This window comes from Delphinus delphis, chromosome 4, assembly GCF_949987515.2.
Source record: "Delphinus delphis chromosome 4, mDelDel1.2, whole genome shotgun sequence".
NCBI classification, from domain to species: domain Eukaryota; kingdom Metazoa; phylum Chordata; class Mammalia; order Artiodactyla; family Delphinidae; genus Delphinus; species Delphinus delphis.
The window spans coordinates 115,723,583-115,750,494 of NC_082686.1; the positions used below are offsets into that span (position 1 = coordinate 115,723,583).

The 26,912-nt window shown below is 37.9% G+C and overlaps 1 protein-coding gene across 5 annotated transcripts in view; it reads right to left on the reverse strand.

The window, feature by feature from the left end:
- The window catches only part of PIK3CB (phosphatidylinositol-4,5-bisphosphate 3-kinase catalytic subunit beta), a 189,783-nt gene that overhangs the window by 120,861 nt on the left and 42,010 nt on the right, over positions 1 to 26,912 (reverse strand). For 2 of the 5 annotated variants that reach the window (XM_060011329.1, XM_060011331.1), the window contains exon 2: positions 24,991 to 25,095. The exons of 1 other annotated variant lie outside the window; for it this stretch is intronic. The gene's annotated coding sequence lies outside the window, so the exon portion shown is untranslated. Of the gene's footprint in view, positions 1 to 15,789; positions 16,531 to 24,990; positions 25,096 to 26,912 lie in introns of those variants that run through there. 2 more of the 5 variants (XM_060011330.1, XM_060011332.1) reach the window with 2 other exon arrangements.

Genomic DNA, 26,912 nt, shown 5'->3' on the forward strand with positions numbered 1-26,912 from the left:
CATTTCCTCTAAGATCAGGAATGAGACAAGGATGTTCACTCTAGCCACTATTATTCAACATAGTTTTGGAAGTCCTAGCCACGGCAATCACAGAAGAAAAAGAATTAAAAGGAATACAAATTGGAAAAGAAGAAGTAAAACTGCACTGTCTGCAGATAACATGATACTATACACAGAGAATCCTAAAGATGCCACCAGAAAACTACTAGAGCTAATCAATGAATTTGGAAAAACTGCAGGATACAAAATTAATGCACAGAAAACTCTTGCATTCCTATGCACTAATGATGAAAAATCTGAAAGAGAAATTAAGGAAACACTCCCATTTACCATTGCAACAAAAGAATGAAATACCTAGGATAAACCTACCTAGGAAGACAAAAGACCTGTATGCAGAAAACTATAAGACACTGATGAAAGAAATTAAAGATGATACCAACAGATGGAGAGATATACCATGTTCTTGGAGTAGAAGAATCAATATTGTGAAAATGACTACACTCCCAAAGCAATCTACAGATTCAATGCAATCCCTATCAAATTACCAATGGCATTTTTTACAGAACTAGAACAAAAAGTCTTAAAATTTTTATGGAGACACAAAAGACCCCAAATAGCCTAAACAGTCTTGAGGGAAAAAAACAAAGTTGGAGGAATCAGACTCCCCGACTTCAGACTATACTACAAAGCTACAGTAATCAAGACAATATGGTTCCGGCACAAAAACAGAAATATAGGATCAATGGAACAGGACAGAAAGCCCAGAGATAAACCCACACACCTTTGGTCAACTTATCTATGACAAAAGAGGCAAGGATATACAATGGAGAAAAGACAGTCTCTTCAATAAGTGGTGCTGGGAAAACTGGACAGTTACATGTAAAAGAATGAAATTAGAAAACTCCCTAACACCACACACAAAAATAAACTCAAAATGGGTTCGAGGGCTTCCCTGGTGGTGCAATGGTTGAGAGTCTGCCTGCCGATGCAGGGGACACAGGTTTGTGCCGTGGTCCAGGAGGATCCCACATGCCGCGGAGCGGCTGGGCCCATGAGCCATGGCCGCTGAGCCTGTGCGTCTGGAGCCTGTGCTCCACAACGGGAGAGGCCACAGCAGTGAGAGGCCCGTGTACCGCAAAAAAAAAAAAATGGGTTCGAGACCTAAATGTAAGACCAGACACTATAAAACTCTTAGAGGAAAACATAGGAAGAACACTCTGACATAAATCACAGCAACATCTTTTTTGATCCACCTACTAGAGTAATGGAAATAAAAACAAAAATAAACAAATGGGACCTAATGAAACTTTAAAAAGCCTCTCTAAAGCAAAGTACACACAAAACAAAAAGACAACCCGCAGAATGGGAGAAAATATTTGCAAACGAATCAACAGACAAATGATTAATTTCCAAACTATATAAACAGCTCATACAGCTCAATATTAAAAAAAAAAACACCCCAATCAAAATATGGGCAGAAGACATAAACAGACATTTCTCCAAAGACATACAGATAGCCAAGAAGCACATGAAAAGCTGCTCAACATCACTATTAGGAAATGCAAATCAAAACTACAATGAGGTATCACCTCACCCCAGTTAGAATGGGCATCATCAGAAAATCTACAAACAACAAATGCTGGAAAGGGTGTGGAGAAAAGGGAACCCTCTTGCACTGTTGGTAGGAATGTAAATGGATACAGCCACTATGGAGAACAGTACGGAGGTTCCTTAAAAAACTAAAAATAGAATTACCATATGACCCAGCAATCCCACTACTGGGCACATATCCAGAGAAAAACCATAATTCAAAAAGACACATGCACCCCAACATTCAATGCAGCACTATTTACAATAGGCAGGTCATGGAAGCGACCTAAATGCCCATCGACAGACGAATGGCAAAAGAAGATGTGGTACATATATGCAATGGAATATTACTCAGCCATAAAAAGGAACGAAATTGGGTCATTTGTAGAGATGTGGATGGATCTATAGACTATCATACAGAGTGAGGTAAGTCAGAAAGAAAAAAACAAATATCATGTATTAATGCATGTATGTGCAACCTAGAAAAATGGTACAGATGAACCGGTCTGCAGGGCAGAAATAGCGACACAGATGTAGAGAAGAAACGTATGGAAACCAAGGGGGGAAGTGGCGGGGCCGGGTGTGGTGGAATGAACTGGGAGATTGGGATTGACATATGTATACTAATATGTATAAAATGGATAACTAATAAGAACCTGCTGTATAAAAAAATAAAATTCTAAAATTCAAAACGAAAAAAAAAGAAAATTCCTTCACCAAACTACACACTAGGCGCTGCATAATATCAATGGCATAGAACATGACAGAGCAATTACTACCTCGTGTGTACTTTAGTAGACATTTTGCTTTATGAAGGCCAAAACCCCTGGAGTATCTATCACAGCTCCTGAGAGAGAAGTGTTCAGTGACTTTTTGTTCTGTTTGTGAATGAAAAGCCATGCAACCAGAGCAAGGATTTTTCATTTGGTTTGTTATTTTGTGAGCCATGATGTAGAATCAGAAATAGCAGCTGCATGTACTTCTCATGGAATCTAAGTTACCAACACAACATCCCTGTGTCAGTCTTTACTTGTAGTCAATGCATTCACAAGTGATCTAACTACAGATACAAGCATCTGACTACGGTCTACTACAGTTGTATCTGAGGGTTTACATATTTTTTAGCATGTAAATATCAAGCTATTTTTTATCACAAATGAACTTCCTTTATATTATAGTTAAAGCATATTTTTCTTATGTGTGTAAGTAGATTATGTTACCTATAAATTTCTTTTCAGTATAGTAAAACAAGTATTACAAAACATACTACAAAAAGGGGGTTGGGTCTAACAGGGTTTAGAATCTTTATTATAAACTTCTTTACGATTCTTTATACATATTGCAAAACTTCTTAGAAAGGTACTTTCAAGAAAGGTTTTACCAATTTGTATCCCCACTACATTAATGGGTGTACACAGTATCCATCAACAGAATTGTAATAAAGCTTTTTAGTCTTAGTCAATTATTTGAAGTTATCTGAGTTAATCTACATTTCTGATTACTTGCAAAATCAAAATTTTTTTAAACACTACAAGAACTCCACGGGGAGGGAGAGAACAGGCGGAGTGTAGGAGGGTAAGACACCATTCCCAAAGAACTGTCTTACAACAGATTTTTGAGTTCAGGCCTTGCTCTTTGCCTTGCTGCTGCTGATGTATTCCAGTATACAATAACACAGCAGGGCTTCCCTGGTGGCACAGTGATTAAAGAATCTGCCTGCCACTGCAGGGGACATGGGTTCCATCCCTGGTCCGGGAAGATCCCACATGCCGCGGAGCAACAAAGCCTGGGCGCCACAACTACTGAGCCCGCGTGCTGCAACTACTTATGCCTGAGTGCCTAGAGCCCATGCTCCGCAACAAGAGAAGCCACCACGATGAGAAGCTCGCACACTGCAACGAAGAGTAGCCCCTGCTCACCACAACGAAGAGTAGCCCTGCTCGCCACAAGTAGAGAAAGCCCTCAGACAGCAAGGAAGTCCCAACGCGGCCAAAAATTTAAAAAAATAATAATAATAACACAGTAGACTGAGGCCAGTACTATAGGGGTGAGTGGACAGATAACATGAAGGCTGCCCCAGAGCTCTTCTGGAGAAAGAAGGAGACCCAACAAAAGCATTACTTGGGACCACCCACAACATCGTGACTCCCTCTCCCTCTCCCAAGTCCTTATACACTCAAAGCAGTGGGCAACTGCTGAAAAGAGAAGAGGGTTATTTTCAATCTCTCCATATTTTGGTTTTAGGCATGTGGCTTATAAATAAAATTTGTCTGAGATGTTAAAAAATCAAAAATTTTTTATATTTACTAGAATTTGTATTTCTGTATATGTTTGATCACACTGATGTAATTTATGTTAGACGTCATTTCACTTCAACATTGTCTTCTTGCATTTCATAGTGAATGATACTGCATGAAAATGTTAGAACTGAGTTGTGATTTTATTGACTTGTTGCTTGCTTACCTTAGGCTTTGAAACTTTTAATATATTAAAGTTTACTATGCAAATAAACTGAATACTTCAGTATCTTAGAGATTATTTGCTTTGAAAATAATTCTTATTGTGATAAAATAGAGCACCCCACAATAAAATCCTGTTTTCCAAGAGAAAAAAATTCCAAATACACTCCAGTTCCAAATATTCATCTGCAGTAAATTTAAATTAAACTACAGTTTATCAGATAATGTAATGCCCTAAGTGGACTTCACAGAATGCTGACATATCTATTTGTCATTCATGTTATATTAAAAAATTATTAGGAACTACGTTTTTTCCATTTTAATTGTATTGCTGCTGCTATTTTTTCCTTAAAAAATTCCATTCTCAGCATACTCTGTGTACTAACATAATGTATTCAGTATTCAAATAAAAGACATTCTGTTTTTAAAATAAATTAAATCAAATTAAACCAACTGTTGTCACCCATGGCCCATTTTGGAGTGTCAGTGTTTTTCATTTCTAACTGGTATGGTATCTTTCTCTACTGAGGATTTTTATGTGGTAAGAATTTAGGCCTCTCCAAAATCAGTCAAGGCTAATCCCAGATGCCTATCATCTGAGAACTTACAATCTTGAAGGTCACACAGAGCAGCAGAGTCTGAGCAGTAGTCTATGCTTTAAGACAGGTTTAGAAATGCAGTGAATCTCAAAATGCATGTGGAACGTCAAACCACAGCGTGCTCTACAATTCATACTTTTTACCCTACCTTTTTCTTGCTCCTTCCACTGATAATCTCTGAACAAATAATAAGGTTTGAAACAAGCCATATAAATTAGAATTAGTTAAAAGATACTAAAGAATTTTAAATAACTACCACATTCCCAACAACTTTTTAAGTCATTATTGTCAGATAAAAGTATAAATAGAAATTTAGATACATAATCCATAACAATGACGCCAATGGGGAGTGGAGGCATGACATTATTGGTATTATTTCTTCAGACCAAATGGGCTAATGAAAAAATTTAATCCAGCAGATTCCCAGGTCTAAAGAATGTTAACACTCTTCCTACAAAGGTTATAAAAACAAAAGTCACATCACCCCACTATTCCAATAGATTGTATACTGCTAACCTCTTTAAGATACTCAATTTAAAATTATTTAAGTGGTTTTGATTCAAATATTTAATTTTTATTAAATAATGCTAATTAATTTTTTTCAGTGTTCCTAGTTTTCAGTCTGCTCTCCTGTATTCTAATCTAAATGTTCAATCATACTTACCAACAAGAAAGAAATAATAAATTATTCTAATTGGATATATATTACCAAGAAAGATATATTTCATCCCTACAATGTTCTCCCTTCACCCTGTCCCTTCTCTTCCACTTCCAAATGAATAGTATTTGGGGCATGGGAACTGTTAAACCTACTTCAATCACTGGTAGACCGTTACCATGTTTTAGGGTGATTATTTTCCTAAATATATCATATTAATAGGACAAAGACTTACTACTAATATCTACTATAAAATATGGTGACCTTCTGTAGCCATTGAAGATACAGCTGAGGGAATTCTCCTAAATGATGAGCAAGTACTTTCTTTCTATTTTAAAATATTTTTCTTGTTTAAAATAATATATAAACAGAAAAGTAGCAAACGAATTCCTGTAAAACAAACCACAAGCCAGGTCAAGAATTAGAATACTGCCAGCACCTCAGAGACTCCTTGGATGTTTGTTCCAGATACCAACCCCCTCCCTCATCTCTCAGGAATTCTGACTTCTGTGTAGCCCATTTTTGCATTTTAATCATTTTAGGCAATAGCACTAAAGTGAAGCAAATAATTCTGGCTTGCTGGATACAATTTTGTACCTATCATGGGATACATATTTTAGACAAAAGTTTCATAGTTTGGACAACTGCTTCTATTTTTCAATCCAGTAGCAATGGAACCAACAGACTAACTAGGGTGGGGTTTTTTTGGTTTTTTTTTTTTTTTTTAATGACAACAAACCTTCATTCAAGACATGGTATTCAATCAATCCTGGTACTTGTTTATAACAAGTGACATCAAATAATCAGCAATGACTGTATAGCAAAGGATACCCACATATAATTGCTGTGAGAGTGAGTCATGAGCCAGACTGTACAAGTGTGTAGTGATGCTGGTGAGTAACTAACCAACATCCAGGAACTGATCCAGTGCCAGAAAGCCATCTGAATAGCAAACAGTAACATGAGAAGAATGTTAAATAGCTTACAGCTGTAGAAAAAGCACTATCCCAGGCTCTGAACCTTTTAGTTATTTCCGTCTGCTGTCATTTTGAACATAAGTTGTAGGATGTAAAAATGAGAGTCCTAAAATACTAGCATTTCTCCCAAGCCATTTCAGGATTATTCTTCTGCACACTGGTGTAAGTTTGGTCTATGCAGGTACTTGTTTGTCTGTTTTAAAACTCTTCTTTGGAGACCAATTTTCCTCATAAACTATCCAGCCATGAATGACAAAATGCTTCTGTGTGTAGTTTTCACAGCCCCTTTACTACCGACACTAAACAGGGAATACAAAAAAAAAACCTAGGAAAAATTGAAGAGATATCTGTCCCTGGTACCAACTTTTCTTTCACTGCCTATTCTCTCTACAGAACACATCAGGAGAGGCAGGCTGATAGTGTCATCTCAGTGCTAGGCCTCAATCAAGAGAGAGGAGAGCAAAAATGATTGGAATGCAAGTTAACAAATATTTACTAAGTACTCGTTCTGTTTAAGATGCCATATCACACACCTGACTGGGGGAGGAGGGGATCAAAAAAATAAAACGGAGAAGTTTGCAACCCAGTGTGTACCAGAGCACTGAGGTCTGCTGAAAGAGACTAGTGGGAGGAGGTATGTGTTCTGTTTCATTCACAAGGTGCTCCTTCTCAGACTGCTGGGGAATATAAAATAAAGACAGATACTGAAGCTTACATGACTGCTTGCAGTGTTTTCCACCTCAACCCACACAGAATCTCAACCACAAGACATGAGGATGGAATATTGAAAAGGGGAAGTATGGAGTACCTGTTTAAACTTCACAAAGTGGGACAGAAAGTAGTATTAGCTGGGGATCAGGAGACCTCACCTGAAATGGTGAGGTAGCACCACAGTATCACTGTCACGAAACCCCTTCATTGCCTTACTGGGAGTTACGCGGCTTGGAGGATAATAATTCACCATAGGTCACTATTTCTAGGTTCCAAAGAAATCCGAAATCTTCATCTATTTATGCTTCAAACTCGGCTTTTGGATACTGTGCTGTATTTAATTTACAAGACTACATTGTAGGTAATCTAATAAATCACATTTTGTTTCAAAAACGTCAAACAGCATTATTTCTAAAATGGCATTATTTTTCTTCTTGTGATGAGAACTTTTAAGATCTACTCTCTTAACTTTCAAATGTACAACAGTATTATTACTATAGTCACCATGCTATACATTACATCCCCATAACTTATTTATTTTATAATGAGAAGTTTGTACTTTTTGATCCCCTTCCCCCATTCTGCCCTTCCCCCACCACTCCCCTGCCTCTGGAAACCAACAACCAACCTGTTCTCCGTATCTATGAGTTTGGGGTTTTTTGATTGTTTGCTTATTTTATATTTCACATATAAGTGAGATCAAACAGTACTTCTCTTTCTCTGTCTGAATTATTTCACATAGCACAATGCCTTCAAGGGCCGTCCAGGTTGTCACAAAAGGCAAGATTTCCTTTGTTTATGGCTGAATAATTTTCCTTTCTGTGTGTATCTATATCTATCTATAAATAGATATAGATACACCACAATTTCTTTATCTATTTATCCATCAATGGACACTTCGGTTGTTTCCATGTATTGGCTATTGTAAATGATGCTACAATGAACATGGGGACGCATATATCTTTTAGTGTTTTTGTTTCCTTCAAACAAATACACAGAAGAAGAAATGCTGAATCATATGATAGATCTATTTTTAATTTTTTGAGGAACTTCCGACGATTTTCATAGCGACTACAACAATTTACATTCCCACCACTGCAAAAGGGTTCCTTTTTCTCCACATACAACACTCATTCTGCATTTAGGATTTTCTCCCATTTGCTAAGTTGCCTTTTCTTTTTGTTGATGGTTTCCTTTGTTGTGCAGAAGCTTTTTTTTTAATTTTATTATTATTATCATTATTATTGGCCACACCATGTGGCTTGTGGGATCTCAGTTCCCCAACCAGGGACGGAACCTGGGTCGCGGCAGTAAAGTGCCAAATCCTAACCACTAGACCACCAGGGAACTCCCTGCAGAAGGTTTTTAATTTGATGTAGTCCCACTTGTTTATTTTTGCTTTTGTTCCCTTTGCTTTTGATGTCAAATATAAAAAATCATCACCAAGACCAACAACAATGAGGTTAAAGCCTATGTTTTCTTCTAGGAGTTTACAGTTCCAGGTCTAAAACATTTAAGTCTTCAATCCATTTTCAGTTTATTTTGTGTATGGTGTAAGATAGTGGTCCAGTTTCGTTCTCTTGCATGTGGCTGTCCAGTTTTCCCAACACCTTTTATTGAAGAGGCTGCCATGTTCCATTGTATATTCTTGGCTCCTTTGTTATGGTCATAAATTAATTGACCATACATGCATGGATTTATTTCTGGGCTCTCTATTATTTTCCATTGGTCTATATGTCTGTTTTTAATGTCAATGTCATACTATTATGATATCTATAACCTTGTGACATAGTTTGAAATCAGGAAGTATAGTGTCTCCAGCTTTGTTCTTTTTCAAGAATGCTTTGGCTATTTGCGGCCTTTTGTGGTTCCACAGAAATCTTAGGCTTCTTTGTTCTATTTCTGTGAAAAATGTCATTTGAATTTTGGTAAGGATTGCATTGAATCTGTAGATTGCTTTGGACAGAATGGATATTTTAACAACATTAATTCTTCCAAATCATGAGCATGTAGTATCTTTCCATTTGTGTCTTCTTCACTTTCTTTCATCAATGTCTTAAAGTTTTCAGTCTTGACCTCCTTGGTTAAATTTATTCCTAGATATTTTACTCTATTTCTTGCAATTGTAAATGGGATTGTTTTCTTATTTTTTCTTTCTAATAGTTCATTGTTAGCATACAGAAATGCAACAGATATTTGTATATTGGTTTTTGTATCTGCCAACTTTACTAGATTCATTTATCAGTTCTAACATATTTTTGGTGAAGTCTTTAGGGTTTTCTATATACAATACAGAATATCATGTCATCTGTAAATAGGGACAGTTTTACTTCTTTTCCAATTTGGATGCCTTTTTTTTTTTCCTTGCCTAATTACTCTGGCTAGGACTTCCAGACTATGTTGAATAAAAATGGCAAGAGTGGGCATCTTTGGTCCCTGATCTCGAAGGAAAAGCTTTCAGCTTTTTCTTTTCACCAGTGAGTATGATGTTAGCTGTGGGCTTGTCCTATATGGTCCTTATTATGTTGAGGTACGTTCCCAAAATACACAGTTTGTTGAGTTTTTATCATAAATGGATGTTAAATTTTGTCAAATTTCTCCACCTATTAAGATGATCACATGATTTCCATCCTTCATTTTGTCTGTGTGGTGTTATCACATTGACTGATTTACAAATGTGGACCATCTTGCATACCTGAAATACATCCCACTTGATCATGGTGTATGATTCTTTTAACATACTGCTGAATTTGATTTGTTAATATTTTGTTGAGGACTTCTGCATCTATGTTCATGGCCTGTAATTTTCCTTTGTTGTGGTGTCCTTGTCTGGTTTTGGTATCAGGGTAATGCTGACCTCATAATATGAGTTTGGAAGTGTTCTTCCTCTTCTATTTTTTGGAAGAATTTGAGAAAGACTGGTAATTCTTCTTTATATGTTTGGTAGAATTCACCAGTGAAGCTACCTGGTCCTGAACTTTTGTTTGTTGAGAGGTTTTTGTTACAAATCAATCTCTTTACCAGTAATCAGTCTGTTTAGATTTTCTATTTCTTCATCATTCAGTCTTGGAAGGTTGTATGTTTCTGAAAATTTATCCATTTATTTTAGGCTGTCTAATTTTTAAGTAAAAGCTACCATTAGAGGTCCATTTGACTTCACGTCTCAGCTTCAAAACTGACATCATGTGGAAACTGAGGGAATACTCTCAAGGAATTTAAAAATGTATTGGTTAAAACATTCGCAATGAAAGAGAGCTTTAAGAATCCAAATTATCTAACAGAACATGGAAAACTAACTCAAAAAGACTTATAATTACATGATAAAGAGTTCTGCCTAATGACCTGCGATGAATTTAAAACAAGTCCCCCAATTCTTTTACCTTCCTCCTATTAAGAAGTGAGGGCTATGTTCCCTCCCCTTGAATCTGAATTTGGTGACTGCTTGACCAATTAAATAAAGCAGAGGTAATACACTAGTAGACCCAGGTTTAAGAAACTGGCAGCTTCCACTTGTTATCTATTCCAACACTTGTTTGTGAGATGCTCATTTTAAGAGCCATATATAGGTGTTTTGACCAACCCCAAATGACTGCCAGCACCAACAGCCAGACTTCTTAGTGACTAGGCCTTTACAACTCTGACCCTCAGACTTTGAGTTTCTCCATCTGAGGCCCAGACATCATGAACCAGAGACAAGCTTACCCTGCTGTGCCCTGTTCAAGTTCTTGACCACAGTGCAAAGGCATAACAAAATGGATGTTTTACATCACTAAGTTTTGTGATAGTTTGTTACAGCAATAGATAATTGGATATACTAGGTTAAGAGAATAAATTATACTACAGCCAAGAATTGATTCATTTGTTTCTTTTTTTTTAAATAAATTTATTTATTTATTTATTTTTGTCTGTGTTGGGTCTTCGTTGCTGCCTGCAGGCATTCTCTAGTTGCTGTGCGCGGGCTTCTCATTGCGGTGGCTTCTCTTGTTGCAGAGCATGGGTTCTAGGCGCACGGGCTTCAGTAGTTGTGCCTCATGGGCTCTAGAGCGCAGGCTCAGTAGTTGTGGTGCACGAGCTTAGTTGCTCCGTTGCATGTGGGATCTTCCCAGACCAGGGCTCAAACCCGTGTCCCCTGCATTGGCAGGTGGATTCTTAACCACTGCACCACCAGGGAAGCCCTCATTTGTTTCTTTAAACACACACACACACACACACACACACACACACACACACACTTCCTTAAATACATATTTTTCTCAACGGCATTTCTCATAAGAAATCTTTTCTACTTATATACAAATAGCTTTACTATATTAGCAAATAAGTTAACCTCTGAAATTATAATCACTCAGACCAAAATCCTATTGATATTTAAATGGAACTGAGAAATAAAAGCTAAAATTAAATTACCAGTTATAATCTTGTCTAGTAATCTAGTGTCATTTCCCTCAAAAAAGGAGGTATATTTCCATTACTCAACTTTGATCTATCAAACTTCAGTTACAAAAACTATGAAGACAATTTTCTTGAAATCATAACTACTGAAAAGTAGAATCCAAATTTATGAACAAACTGATACAAACTCTAGTCAGCTTCCTTAATTAGATGTTTGTATGTAAAATTCTTATGTTTTCCAAAGAAAATATAGAATACTTAAACAAGTTCTTAATTTAATATTTCAAAACCAACTAATATATTTGTCTACAACCTGGCACGAACACATAACCTCAGAATTATTTCATCTCCCATAATAAGCTTCCATTCACTACAGGACCATGATGAGGTTTGTACCCAGGACCTGGATAAAGTTACAAAACTATAAGCAGCCTGGCTGTGATAACAAGGAACGAACAGTGATGAAAAGCAGCTTTATCACCTCATATTCCTTAAAATTTGCATTAGAAGAAGGTGAATGTAGGGACTTCCCTGATGGCACAGTGGACAAGACTCCACGCTCCCAATGCAGGGGGCCTGGGTTCAACCTCTGGTCAGGGAACTAACTAGATCCCACACGCGTGCTGCAACCAGGGGTTTGAATGCCGCAACTAAGGAGCCAACGAGCCGCTTAAACTAAGGAGCCTGCCTGCCACAACTAAGGAGCTGGTGAGCCACAACTAAGAGGCCCTGGAGCCGCAATTAAGGAGCTCGCCTGCCACAACTAAGACCCAGTGCAACCAAATAAATAAGGAAGGTGAATGGAGACACAATGGAAACACTTTCCTTGTGCCTTTTAATGTGACTCACTAAAGAAGTAGGATGTGTGTGTTATAAATCTTCTGAGTACACATCTTTCATTTTATACATTAAGAACTAAGACCTACAGAAATAAGATGACTTTCTGAAGACTACTGTGGTAGAGACTGCTTATCTCCTTCCACAGTTATGGGACTGTGGCGGTGTACTTGGCACACTAGATATTCCAACCTCCTGTGCAGTAAGAATGATCATATACTAAGTTCTCTCCAGTGGAATGTTGAGTGGAAATGACCTGTGTCACTTCAGGTTAGAGCATTTAAGAAAGTTTGTATGCCACCTACACCTTCTCTTTCCTCTTTCACTGGTCACAAAGGAAGAAAGAGTCAAGAGATGAAAGAAACCACCTGGAATAGAACCACCTACCAAAGAGGACCGTCCACTTTGGACTGTTCCATGAGTAAGAAATAAACATCTATTATGTTTGAGATATTATTCATTTTCAGTCTGTTACAGCAATTTGGACTTCACTAGTTTAGTCAAACACATAGTTTAGGTAGCTGCAAGGACGTGATTAAAAATCACATATGAACACAAAAGACCGCAAATAGCCAAAACAATCTTGAGGAAGAACAAAGCTGGAGGTATCATGCCCCCTGAAATAAAACTACATATACTATAAAGCTACAGTAATCAAAACAGTATGGGGGGGGGGGAACCTCCCTGGTGGTCCAGTGGCTAAGGCTCCACACTCCCAATGCAGGGGGCCCAGGTCTAATCCCTGGTCAGGGAACTAGATATCACACGCCACAACTAAGAGTTTGCATGCTGCAACTAAAGATCCCGCATGCCACAGCAAAGATCCCACATGCCACAACAAAGATCAGGCATGTCACAGCAAAGATCCAGTGCAGCCAAATAAATAAATAAATATTTTTATGAAAGAAAAAACCAGTATGGGGGAATTCGTGGCCGTCCAGTGGTTAGAACTCCACACTTTCACTGCCAAGGGCCCAAGTTTGATCCCTGGATGGGGAACTAAGATCCCACTAGCCATGCAGCATGGCCAAAACAAAACAAAACAAAAAAACAGTATGGTACTAGCACAGAAACAGACACACAGATCAAGGAAGAGAATCCAAAAATGAACCCACACTTATACATCAATTAATCTACAACAAAGGAGGTAAGGATATACAATGGGGAAAAGAGAGCCTCTTCAATAAATGTTGTTCAGAAAACTGGACAGCTACATGAAAAAGAATCAAACTAAACTACTTTCTTACATAGTAGACAAAAAAAAAACTCAAAACGGATTAAAGACTTAAATGTCTGAAACCATAAAACTCATACAAGAAATCACATGCTGCATGCTCTTTGACATTGGTCTTGGCAATATTTGGGGGGATATGTCTCCTCGGACAAGGGAAACAAAACCAAAAATAAGTGGGACTACGTCAAACTAAAAAGGTTTTGCACAGCAAAGGAAACTCTCAACAAAATGAAGAGGCAGCCCACTGAATGAGAGAAGATATCTAGAAACAAGATATCCAATAAGGGGTTAACACCCAAAATATAAACTCATACAACTCAACATCAAAAAACAAACAATCCAATTACAAAATGGGCAGAGAACCTGAACAGATGTTTTTCCAAAGAAGACATACTGATGGCCAACAGACACATTAAAAAGATGCTCAGGGCTTCCCTGGTGGCGCAGTGGTTGACAGTCCGCCTGCCGATGCAGGGGACACGGGTTCGTGCCCTGGTCCAGGAAGATCCCACATGCTGCGGAGCAGCTAGGCCCATGAGCCATGGCCGTTGAGCCTGCACGTCCGGAGCCTGTGCTCCGCAACGGGAGAGGCCACAACAGTGAGAGGCCCGCGTGCCACAAAAAAAAAAAGATGCTCAACATCACTAATCATCAGGGAAATGTAATCCAAAACTACAATGAGATACCACCTCCACCTGTCAGAATGGCTATCATCAAACAAAAAACCAAGTAACAAGTGTTGGCAAGGATGTGGAGAAAAGGGAACACTGTGCATTGCTGGTGGGATTGTAAACTGGTGCAGCCATTATTGGAAAATAGTATGGAGACTCCTCAAAAAATTAAAAATAGAACTGCCATATGAGCCAGCAATTTCACTTCTGGGTAATCTGTCCAAAAATAATCAAAATATTAATTCAAAAAGATATATGCACTCCAATGTCTACTACAGTATTATTTACAACAGTCAAGATACGGAAGCAACCTAAGTGTCCATCAATAGACAAATTGATAAAGAAGATGTAATATCTGTATCTATAGTGGAATATTACTCAGCCATAAAGGGGGGAGGGGATCTTGCCATTTTTGACAACATGACTGGATCTAGAGGGCATTATGCTAAGTAAAATAAGTCAGACGAAACAACAAATGCTGCATGATCTCAGTCACAAGTGGAATCTAAAAACCAAACAAATAAAACAAAATGAAAACAGACTCATAGATACAGAGAGCAAATAGGTGTTTGCCAGAAGAAAGGGGGGTGAGGGATGGGCAAAATAAGTGAAGGGGATTAAAAGGTACAAACCTGCAGTTATATAATAAATAAGTCACAGGTATATAATATACAGCATAAGGAATAGGGTCAATAATAACTTTGTATAGGGACAGATGCTTATTAGACTTATCTTGGTGATCATTTCATAATGTACGCATATTTCAAATCACTATGTGGTACACCTGAAACTAACATAATATTGTACATACTGTTTCAATTAAAAAAAAGAAAAACCTCATATATGCTCCCTCAGTTACATTCAGTCCAATGCTCTGTGTACTCTACCACTGTGTTTTCCTTATCACCCTTCTCCAACCAAACAGAAAACGGAATTATGAAGAGGAGTGGGCAACAACATTGATGAGGCTAACATTATGATGTCCCCAAACCATTCACTATTTAAACTCAACAGCTTTAATCCTTGTTTATCACTTTACACATACATTTTTTAATCCCCTGGTAGAAAAGAACATGTTGACAGCTCTCTTTCTCCTCCTGACTAGTCATCTGACTAAAATTATTGTACTTTTCATAAGTAAGTGTAGAGACACAAAGTATGTTGAATTTGAGGCAAGTAGAGCCAAGAGCACTTTCCAAGAGAAGGGGATATTTTAACACAGACTTGAAGAGGAAATTGGCTAGGCAAAGGGAAAAAGAACATACGCAAAGACCTAAGAAACCTTAAGTATTTGAGAAATTCAAAGATTACCCTTTGGAACAGAGCGAGATGGAAAACAGAGGCAGAATGGTAGTGGAGGGGCTGGCCAAATCTCCATTCTGGTAGGCCACATTAAGGTATTGCTCTTCATGCAAAAAACAAGAGGAGACTCAATGAAGAATGTTAAACAAGTGAATAAAAACTGATAGAATAAATTAATTTTAATACACTTCAGTGAGAAAATGAATAGGCAAAGAACATAAACCCAACAGAAAAATGGGCAAAATAATTAAATAGAAATTTCACAGGAGCCAAAAGTCCCATAAGCATATGAGGCAGGCGTAGAATATTCAAACTCATTAGTCACCAAAGAAATGTAAATTAAAACCACAATGAGATACCATTTCATAGATCACTGCTGGAGGGAGAATGAATTGATTCAACCTCTTCCAAGAAGTTTGGCATCAAAAATTCCATTAGAGGGGGCTTCCCTGTGGCGCAGTGGTTGAGCATCCACCTGCCAATGCAGGGGACACAGGTTCGTGCCCCGGTCCGGGAAGATCCCACATGCCGTGGAGTGGCTGGGCCCATGAGCCATGGTCGCTGAGCCTCTGCGTCCAGAGCCTGTGCTCCCCAACGGGAGAGGCCACAGCGGTGAGAGGCCTGCGTACCGCAAAAAAAAAAAAAAAAATTCCATTAGTGGACTTCCCTGGTGGCAGAGTGGTTAAGAATCCTCCTGCCAATGCAGGGGACACAGGTTCCATCCCTCGTCCGGGAAGATCCTACATGTCGTGGAGCAACTAAGCCCGGTGCCACAACTACTGAGCCGCACACCTAGAGCCCGCGCTCCACAACAAGAGAAGCCACAGCAATGAGAAGCCTACGCACAGCAACGAAGAGTAGCCCCTGCTCACTGCAACTAGAGAAAGCCCGCACACAGCAACGAAGACACAATGCAGCCAAAAATAAATAAAATTAGAAAAAAAAAAAATTCCATTACTAGGTATACATCCTAGGAAAACTCTTATCCAAGGTTGTCACACGTACATGGGTATTCAATGTGAAATTTTTCAGTCTCCAAAAACTAGACACAACCTAAATGTGCATTAATAGAATGGATCAATAAATTATATAAAATTAATACAGCTATACACATCACCATGAATGAACCGTCCTAACAATGTAAAATCAAAAAAAGAATATTTGATTCCATTTACTTAAACATAAACATAAAGTCAAATATTGTTCAGAGATGCAAACAGAGATGGTAAAGTTATAAAGAAAAGCTTAAGAAAATAACAAAAAATTCAGCAAAGTATAGCTTGGGGAGAGGGAGGGAGATACGATCGAAGAAGGCACTTATTACTGATCTGGCTGTTATGCAGAGTTTTTCATTTTTCATCATTCTTTAAACTATAAATTTAAGTTTTCACGTGCTCTTCTGTATAGATGCTAAATTTCACACTTTTTTAAAATGGATTAACAGCAATAACAGATGTAAAGCCCCTCGGCAGCATCTGGCATGGAGAATCCATTTGATGGGAACCCACTCCCCATTTTACCGTGACTATGACCTCAGTGTTACTGATAAACCTAAGTTCTAGATTTTTGCTATCACCCACAGTTGCTTCTTCTCCTCTATTCCTACCTAAGAATCCTGACCGTCTTCATGCCCCTAACTACTTCTCCTCATCACCTTTGTCTTTAACTCTGGATTCTAGGAGGGAAGTGACATTAGCATCTACAGCAAGGAATTGTGATCCTGTTCATCTCCATTCCTGCCACCCTTGCTGAAACCTAGTGAGTGAGTTCCTGAATGACAGTTACAGGCTCTTTCATCTTTGCAGTTCTTTCTGCACAGTGCTTGATACAGGACTTCAGTAACTATCTGCTGATTGATGAATAAATAAATACATTATAGAGCTAAGCTACTAGTGAAAATAAGATTAAAGTTTAAAATCAGGCTGGTGCTTCCTCATGTTCTCTAAGCCCTTTCACAGTTTTAAAGACTCTCTTGGCTGCTCAGGAACAACAGAAAGACAATTCCAAAGTTGCTTTAAAATCTCTGCCCACAAAAACAGTAGATGTGTAGTCATCAACTGTATACAATAATCTCCATTCATTAATAATTCTTAAAACTCTGAATAAAAAATTTAGATCCTTCTTCAAAGTAACAAAAATGATTTTCCATTTCAATTTTTACAATTATAATTTACTTTTATTTTAAAAATTACATTTAAAATGTACTCTATGTATAATGCATAAAACTAGTTCATCCTCTACATAAACAAAACGATGATATTTGATAACATGTGACTGTTTAGCAAGCTCTTATATTGGAAAATTGTACTGAGATCAACAAGGCAGCCATTTATATTGCCTTTTATACACTACTTCCCCTGTCATGTGGCAGTCAAAAGGCTAAGTGAGATGCTTACAGCAAAGAAAACAGTTTTGAAAGGTCATGCTACACAGATAGCCAGAATTTCTTTCACAATATCCTTACTGTCTGTGGTAGACTATATGACAATCTAACCACAGTTATTTTCTGAGTAAAAGCAAAAAGCATGTTATCAAAGAACCAGAAACAGTAGGCACTCAACAATATAATCTTTATGAACATTTTTCTAATGCAGAAACATCCAGTGCATATTAAAGAAAAAGAATCCTGAGTCAAAGACAAAGAACTGGGGGAAGAGGAACTAGTAAAAACTGGAAGGCAAGTTTAAACCACTCAGTTTATTCATAATATTCATATAACATGATAAGAAGCTTCTAAAGTAAACTTTTTCAAATTAAAACATGTGATTTACCAAGGAAAAGCATAACTATAACAATACTGAAGCATGAATATGATCTATTTCAAAATTTCCAAATCTTAATGACAATTGCAAACAAGGTACAAAGCTTCAAAATCCTCTCTGCAGGAGCTGTAATCCCATCAGCACTTTTTTTTCCCCTTAATAACTTTTATCAGTCTATTATCCATCTGAACAAGGAATGTCTTTTCCCAACCGTTAACACAGACAATGTGTCAGTCAACAGCATGATGAAAATTTCTCCACCTCCTTATAAAATTTCCAATTTTCAAGTGTATCCTAACTCATTTAATCATCTTGTCCTATCCTGGGAGATCATAGTTATTCCTGCCCAGTAATCAAAACACATAGCTTTCTCCTAAGCCAAGTGAAGGTACTTGGTACATTAAACACCACAGCCAGGTTACATAGACAGAATAACCATAAGTTTTTGGCAATGAATTCCTTTCAAGGGTCCATAATTTTAATTCCTGTGAGGATCTCTCACTAAAATTTAACCAGGTGACAACTTTCTTTACCAGTTCTGACCTTATAGCAGAGAATGAGGATGTGTTAATTCTAAACCTACTAGAAAATGATCTAAGATAAACCTTCTTTTAAGGAACTAAATATACTTAAAACATTCCACTGTTCAAAAACAAACTATAAACCAAATCCAGGCAAAGATGTGGAGAAATTATAACCCTTGTATGTTACTGGTGGGAATGTAAAATGGTGCAACCACTGTGGAAGAAAATATAGCAGTTCTTAAAATATTTAAACAAAATTACCAAATGATCCAGCAATTCTACTTCTGGGTATATATCCAAAAGAATTAAAAGCAGGGAGGAAGTCACACAGGTATTTGTACACCCACGTGCATAGCAGTATTATTAACAATAGCCATAAGGTGGAAACAACCCAAATTTCCCTCAACAGATGGGCGGATGAACAAAATATGGTATGTACATACAATGGAATATTATTCAGCCTTAAAAAGGACACTGTGATACATGCTACAACACAGATGAACCTTGAGGACATTATGCTAAGTGAAATAAACCAGCCATGAAAGAACAAACATTGTATGATTCCATTTATACGAGCTACTCAGAATAGGCAAATTCACAGAAACAGAAAGTAGAATAATGGTTATCAGGGATTGGGCTGATAAAAAAGTTATGGAGAGGGACAGTGGCGATGGTTGCACAACACTGTGAATATATTTATGCCAGGGAATTGTACATTTAAAAACCGTTAGGGACTTCCCTGGTGGCACAGTGGTTAAACAGTCCGCCTGTCAATGCAGGGGACATGGGTTTGATCCCTGGTCCAAGAAGATCCCACATGCTGCAGAGCAATTAAGCCCATGCGCCACAACTACTGAGCCTGTGCTCTAGAGCCCGCGAACCACAACTACTAAGCCCGCGTGCTGCAACTACTGAAGCCCGCGTGCCTAGAGCCCATGCTCTGCAGCAAGAGAAGCCACCGCAATGAGAAGCCCGCATACTACAACAAAGAGTAGCCCCCACTCACCACAACTAGAGAAAGCCCGTGCGCAGCAACAAAGGCCCAATGCAGCCAAAAAATAAAAATAAAAATAAAAAATAAGTAAAAAAAATAAAAACAGTTAAAATGGTCAATGTTCAGGAAGAACACATTGAGCTCTTTCCAAATGTCCACATTTGTACATATCCCAAATTTAATGATTCCTTCATTTATGAAATTTATAAAATTCCTTCATTACTTATTTCAGAGGGAAGTTACTGATAGGATGAAATATGATGATAAGAATAATAAGGTCACACAGAGTTGTAGATGCTTAACATTTATTTAAGCTCACTCATGCTGAGTACTTGTCATGATGCACTCGTAATAAATGCCATTTTACTGGGACACAATTTGGAATCATGTGTTTTGGAGGATCTTTGAATATGTTAAATCTGAAAATGTCAAGGGTGAGGCTAATGTATTTTTACTTCACTAGCTTTAGGCAGCTAAGGAACACTGGATTTAGAGACAATTTGGAGTTCTATAGCTGTGGGGTTTTTTTTTCTTAGTATTCAATGTCAATGAGCAAAGTAACCAGACCTCTTCCTTCAATTTAGAGGGAAAAGTCTTTATTTTATTTTCTGGCTGCACTACGTGGCTTGCGGGATCTTAGTTCCCTCACCAGGGATTGAACCTGGGCCCTCGGCAGTGAAAGCTCGGAGTCCTAACCACTGGACTGCCGGGGAATTCCCAGGGAAAGGTCTTTAACTGATCATGAGTGTTGCTTCTATACTCCTGACACCATCTCTCAATCAATCATGATGTGATTTGGAAATCCCCTTTTTATTAAAAGTTTTTTAAAAGGGAGTACTCTTGGGTATTTCATTTCTCAATTTACAGATAGAAGCAACAGCAAGAGAAGGCCCCCTTGACAATGTGAAATGAGTCAACTTATTCTTTCAATCCATCTCAGTCCTATATCTGCTTTGAGTAAAGAAAAGTGAGCAATACTGTGCAGATGAAACTGAACATTCAGATGCTTTGTACGCATGAAGAAGCTTACCTAATTCATGTATAGCAAGCGTTAACTTATCATAAAAAAATAAAGTCTAACTGGTCAATTTTGTTATGCACACTTTACAATTTTAAAAAGCCCGGGGCTTCCCTGGTGGCGCAGTGGTTGGGAGTCTGCCTGCCGATGCACGGGACACGGGTTCATGCCCCGGTCTGGGAAGATTCCACATGCTGAGGAGCAGCTAGGCCCGTGAGCCATGGCTGCTGAGCCTGCGCGTCCGGAACCTGTGCTCCGCAACGGGAGAGGCCACAACAGTGAGAGGCCCGCGTACCGCAAAAAAAAAAAGCCCAAATCCAGGGACTTCCCTGATGGTCCAGTGGTTAAGACTCCACGCTCCAAATGCAGGGGGCCAGGGTTCGATCCCTGATCGGGGAACTAGATCCCGCATGCTGCAAGTAAAAGATCCCGCATGCTGCAACTAAGACCCGGCGCAGCCAGATAGCCAGATAGCTAGATAGCTAGATAGATAGATAGATATTTTAAAAAATTAATTAATTAAAAAAAACCCAAATCAAAATAAACTTAATTATCAGGAACTACAAGGCCTTCATGCATCCAATCCACCTTTCTCTCTACTCTTCCTACTTCCTTGTGAGATTAAAAAATCTGTTTTATTGTACATCCCCTTCTCTTATCATTGCCTCAGACACTTCAAACATCTGGCCTCACGGTTAGCCACAAGCTACACTGCTCAGCCATAGCCTTGCCTTTCACCCCTCCTGTATCCTCATCCCTGGATCTGCACCTCCACCATCAAAAAGAAGAAAACCCAAAGTCTACAACCTGACTCTAGCTCTTCTACCTTCACAATGTCAGCTTCTACTTCCTCCTGCCTCACTTACTCCATTCCAGTCACGCTGGCCCTCTTACTGCTCCTAGAACACATCAAGTACAGTCCACCCTCAGCTCCCCCACCCCTAAGTCAAATATCTACCTGGTCTGCTCCCTTAACTTCACTTAGAGCTGTGAGCCCAAATGTCAACTAATTAGAGAGAGTTTTCCTAATCACACCTTATAAAACAGTAAGCCTACCCTTCCCCCATCAATATCTACCTTTCCCTAATACATTTCCCTAATATATTTTTAATGGTACTGATTACCATCCAACACAGTATATATTTACTTACTGTTTATCTTCCCCACCCTCATTAGAACATCAATTCCATGAGAAAGGAGCCTCTGTTTTTGGTGACTGTTATAACCCCAGCAGCTAGCACAGTTCTTGGTATATTAGGAGGTGAATATATTATTCAATAAATATGTGTTGAACCAATCATGGCCTCCAATCCCTTGTGCATTACCTTTTACCAAGCCTATATCTCCATAGACAGTTATTCCAACCACCAATGCCAAATTTCTCATTTCCATCTTAAAGGTTATGCTAGCTAAATTCACACTGCCTGCCATGTCAAGTTGTTTATGTTGAACTAGCCTTTATGATTGGTCAACAATCCTTTCTATCCTATCCTGGTGATCATATTAAGTTCCTCCACCATGGTCTCTGACCTGGTCAATTCTAACAGTCTCTTAACTGACCTCCTTGCTTTTCCTGTACTCCTATAGTCCATCTTTAATAAAGCGGCCAGAGGAATCTTTAAAACATGTATCATATCATGACACTTTTCTGTGTAAAACCTTTCCTTAAAAGGTTTCCTTGAGTCTAAACTCTTTACCATGGCCATAAGAACCAACATGGCCTGGCCCTGCCTACTTCTTTAACTTCATCTCATGACTCTATGGTTCTCATCCACTCTGTTCCAGAACACTGGCTTTCTTTCCATTCTTCAAATACATCAAGCTCATTTCTACCTTGAGATTTTCATGCTAGCTTTATTTTCAAGTGACTGAATCCTTGTGCTTCATACCTTACCTTAAAGTCACCTCCTCAGAAGTAGCCAATAAGTCACTTTAACAACTGCCCTCCTCAGATCACATTACAATTTGGTATTTTTATTGTTCGTTTCAACGATCGGCTGCATGAGAAAACTTATCAGGACTTCCCTGGTGGCGCAGTGGTTAAGACTCCACGCTCCCAATGCAGGCAGCCCGGCTTCAATTCCTGGTCCGGGAACTAGATCCCACATGCATGCCGCAACTAAGAGTTCACATGCCACAACTAAGGAGCCAGCGAGCTGCAACTAAGACCCAACTCAACAAAATAAATAAATAAAAACACACCTGGCACAAAGCAGGTGTTCAATGAATATCTGCTGAAGTTGGAAATTACCCTATAACATTTTTTCTAAATGTTTTCTCCTTCCAGAATCCCAACCCCACCACTGATTAACGATTTGCCTTGTAGATAACCTCAATCCCCATCTTATTTTGAAAAGCAGGATAAGAAATTCTACAGTTTTCTTCCTCTTTGCCTAAAAACTCCTTGATTCATCCTCTCTTCCCTTCCTCTGGTTTCTAAGCAGAATGGCTGCTACTCTTTTGTAAGAGTTAAGCCCTTTGCCCAGGTCCTTGATCTCAAACCTTCTTACCTCCTTCAGGCAATTAATCACTCTAATATTTAAACTATTCTACATATTTAAACTACTCTGATGGATCATTCCCTTTCACGTAAAATATACCAAGTGCTAATGCTAAAATATCTTCTATGTGGCTAACTCTTCAAAATGATCACTGTCTCATTTCCTGCACAAACTTCTTGAAAAACATTCTATTTTATACTTCATGCTTTTTTGTATTTTGTAAAACCACTTACTTAACCTCTTATAATTCATCCTGGTCTACTCAATCTGTTCTCTCAGTTATCAAGAAACTCTTAATAATTATTATCTTATTTTACTACATAATGAACCTAATAATTATTATTAGGTTATATTAATGCCCTAGAGGGGTTCTTGAATTTAATTAAATTTAATGTACTTCTAGGGTATTAAAATCCTTAATCTTTCTAAGCATCTCATCCCTCTCAAGAACCTCTCCTTGAAATTCTTTATTATGCTTCAAAGAAAGACACAATATCTTCATACCTTTCCTCTTATTTTTCCTCTACTGATTCTTTTTAACAACATTTAAAGTTCTGTGCTTTACCTTTTTCTCTCTGCTAGGATACTGGAAATGTTATCTACTTCCACAGCTTAAACTCTATGTGAATTGCTCCAAAATCTGTATCTTTGGGCCCTAAATTATCTTTTTTCTAAATTTTAGTCTCATATTTCCACATTTAAGGAGATATTCTGAAAGTTCTACCTGTACCTCCAAAATCAAAATGTGTCTCACAGAATTCATATGTTATAGTCCCATCTACTTGCCCCCTAATAACCAGTCTTTCCTTGCGGTTTCCTTACTTATGTTATGGTACCATCATACTTCTAGCCACTCAAAATCTTGGATTCATATATATGATTTCTTTCTTCCATATTCCCTGCCAAATCTGCCTTTGAAATCTATCCTGCCAAATGAACTCACAGACAACCAGCTTCCACTCCCACCACTCATTCAGGTAGTCATTATTTCACTTTTGCATCACTTATCACAGTGACAAGTGCCGCTAAGCACCTAACTTGCCTGCTAGACTATCAGCCCAGTCTAACACACAAGTTAACATTCCCCTGGCAGGGAATATCTGCCCTCGTTAACAGTATAACTAGGGTAGACCATGTAATTTATCATACAGAAGACAAGAGTAAAAAATGGCATAAGATAGTTCAGCAATTACACAATGTTTTACGTCAATTATATCTAAATAAAGTTGGAGAAAAAATATTTGGGCATTAAATTATCTACAAGAGGTTTAAACAAAGATATATATTGTCACACTATAACTCCAGTGCTTGGGGAAATGACTGCTGCATCCTAAGTACATACCATATATTGGTTTAATAAATCACTTTAGAGCTAAAATATTCACTTTATCACCTTCTCTTCACTCTTTACTCTACTGCAAACTTATTTTCAGCCACAAACATTGTCCTGAAATGGCCTCTGCTGGGGTCAGCAATGACCTCCTAACTGCCAAATCCAAAAGGCTCTCAGTTTTCAACCTCTCTAAAAAGCTTTAAACACTACTGACCTCTCCTCTCTCCTTCATGAAGTTGGGTTTAATCTGTGGTAAACATAATCCTAAGTACCTGAGTATCTTAAAACAAGGCCTAGGACTTCCTTCCCATCCCCACCCCAGAATAACTAAAAGATTTAGGATCTAAGCAAGATTCACATCTTCCTTCTATACTTAACTTCTGAAAAAAATGATGTAAGTAATTAAAGATACGAAATTGGATACTTACCTTGAAATGATAGCCCCCATTTCAGTCTTTTAGGAAAACAGATGGCATTACTTATTTTTTAAAAGTGAAGTTTTCATGGAAGACTTTTTCAGATTAGAAGATACGCTGCCAAAAAGGGTGAAGATAAAAGATATTAACACCTAAATGGACTAAATTAAAAATAATTTTACTACTTATATGACATAATTGCTTATAACTGTATTTTTAAATATGGGGAAAATATAGAAAACACATGAACCACAATATTTAAGTTACAGAACGTTACAGCTGAAAGGGAGTTAAGTGGACATCCTGTGCAACTATCTGGATTCTCTTATGTAGATTACCTCCTCTTTCTTGAAAATTTTTCTGTAATATGCTAGTTTTCTTTCTATTTCCCAACCCATTCCTCCAACTGGATCATAAGCTGCTAACCATGAGCAGCTTATTTCATTTTTCCCCTTTTCTTCTTTAATGTAATATTTGACACACACAAAATATATGGAAAGATGAATGTAAGCAAGCATTAAGATGAACACTGTAAATTGTAAATCACCACGCCACATAAGAACATCAGTAACATTACCTACATGCTCCTCTCCTCCCAACCTTTATCCTAAATATTTATTATTCCACTACTTTTTAAAACATACTTTGTCACATATGTATTATGTCATTAAACAATATTTTGTTTAGTTCTGTATCCCCTGCTCCCTTTTTCAGCTTGATAACTTGGTATGCTAAGTTATCACAGCATACCAAGTCTTCGGGGACTTGAATTTTTTCACTCAATATTTTTCTAAGCTTTATCCATGTTACATTTTCATTGCTCTATATGGTATTTCACTATATAAATATGCCACAGTGTATTTATCTACTCTGTTGACAAACATTTGGATGGTTTAGTTTTCTGCTTTTATCAACATTACTATACAAGTCTCCAGGTACACTTACAGAAGAATTTCTTAAGGGTTAGGCTTCAAACCCAGAAGTGGAAAATTGGTGTGTTATACATAGGACATCCAAATTCCCAAGTTTACCAAAAATGCCAACATGTCTTCAACTGAATCACCTTACCAATTCTCCAGCAGTATATGAATCGCTAACACACCTTCTCCAATACCTGGTAGAGTCAGATTTCTTAATTTGTAGCAATACAGAACACATAAAATGGCATCACACTGTAATCTGTTTGTACTTGATTAGGTTGAAGATCTAATAAGGTTGAAGACCTTTTCACAAGTTTATTAATGATCCATGTTTGTTTCTGCATTCCTTTGTTCACAGTTTTTAGGCAATTTTATTGGATTGTCTTTTTCTTATGAAATAATATGCTTTGTATATTCAGGACCAGGACTGGCTATATAATTTGCAGTGCCCAGTACAAAATAAAAAAGCAGGGCCACTTATTCAAAAATTAATTTCAAGACAGTAACAGCTTAGCGTTAAAATACGTGTGGGGCCCTGTATGACTGCACAGGTTGTACATCCATAAAGGTGGCCCTGTTCAGGACACTAATTCTCTATTACATATATTACAATTTTCCTCCCAAGTTTGTGGTTTATCTTTTCATCTTCCTTACGGTGTTTTTAGATGGACATTAATTTTAATGTAGTCAAAAATATCAATCATTTTTTGAGTCAGTTTTCTGGTTCACTGAGAAATCCTATAGCCTTCATAAAACTTTATGGCTTTGCCTTTTCATCTGAGCCCTAATTCATGAGTGCTTTCCAAGGATCAGTGAGCTCACAGCTCTCTCCTCTCAGCCATTATGCCCCATTCTTCACAAACAACATTTCAGGACTTTATGACCTTTGTGATAGTAGCGTCCTAATCATTATCATTGAATTCATTTCTGGGCAAGCCCACTCAGATTGGATTGGAGGGACTTCCCTGGTGGTCCAGTGGTTAAGAATCCGCCTTTCCAATGCAGGGGACGCAG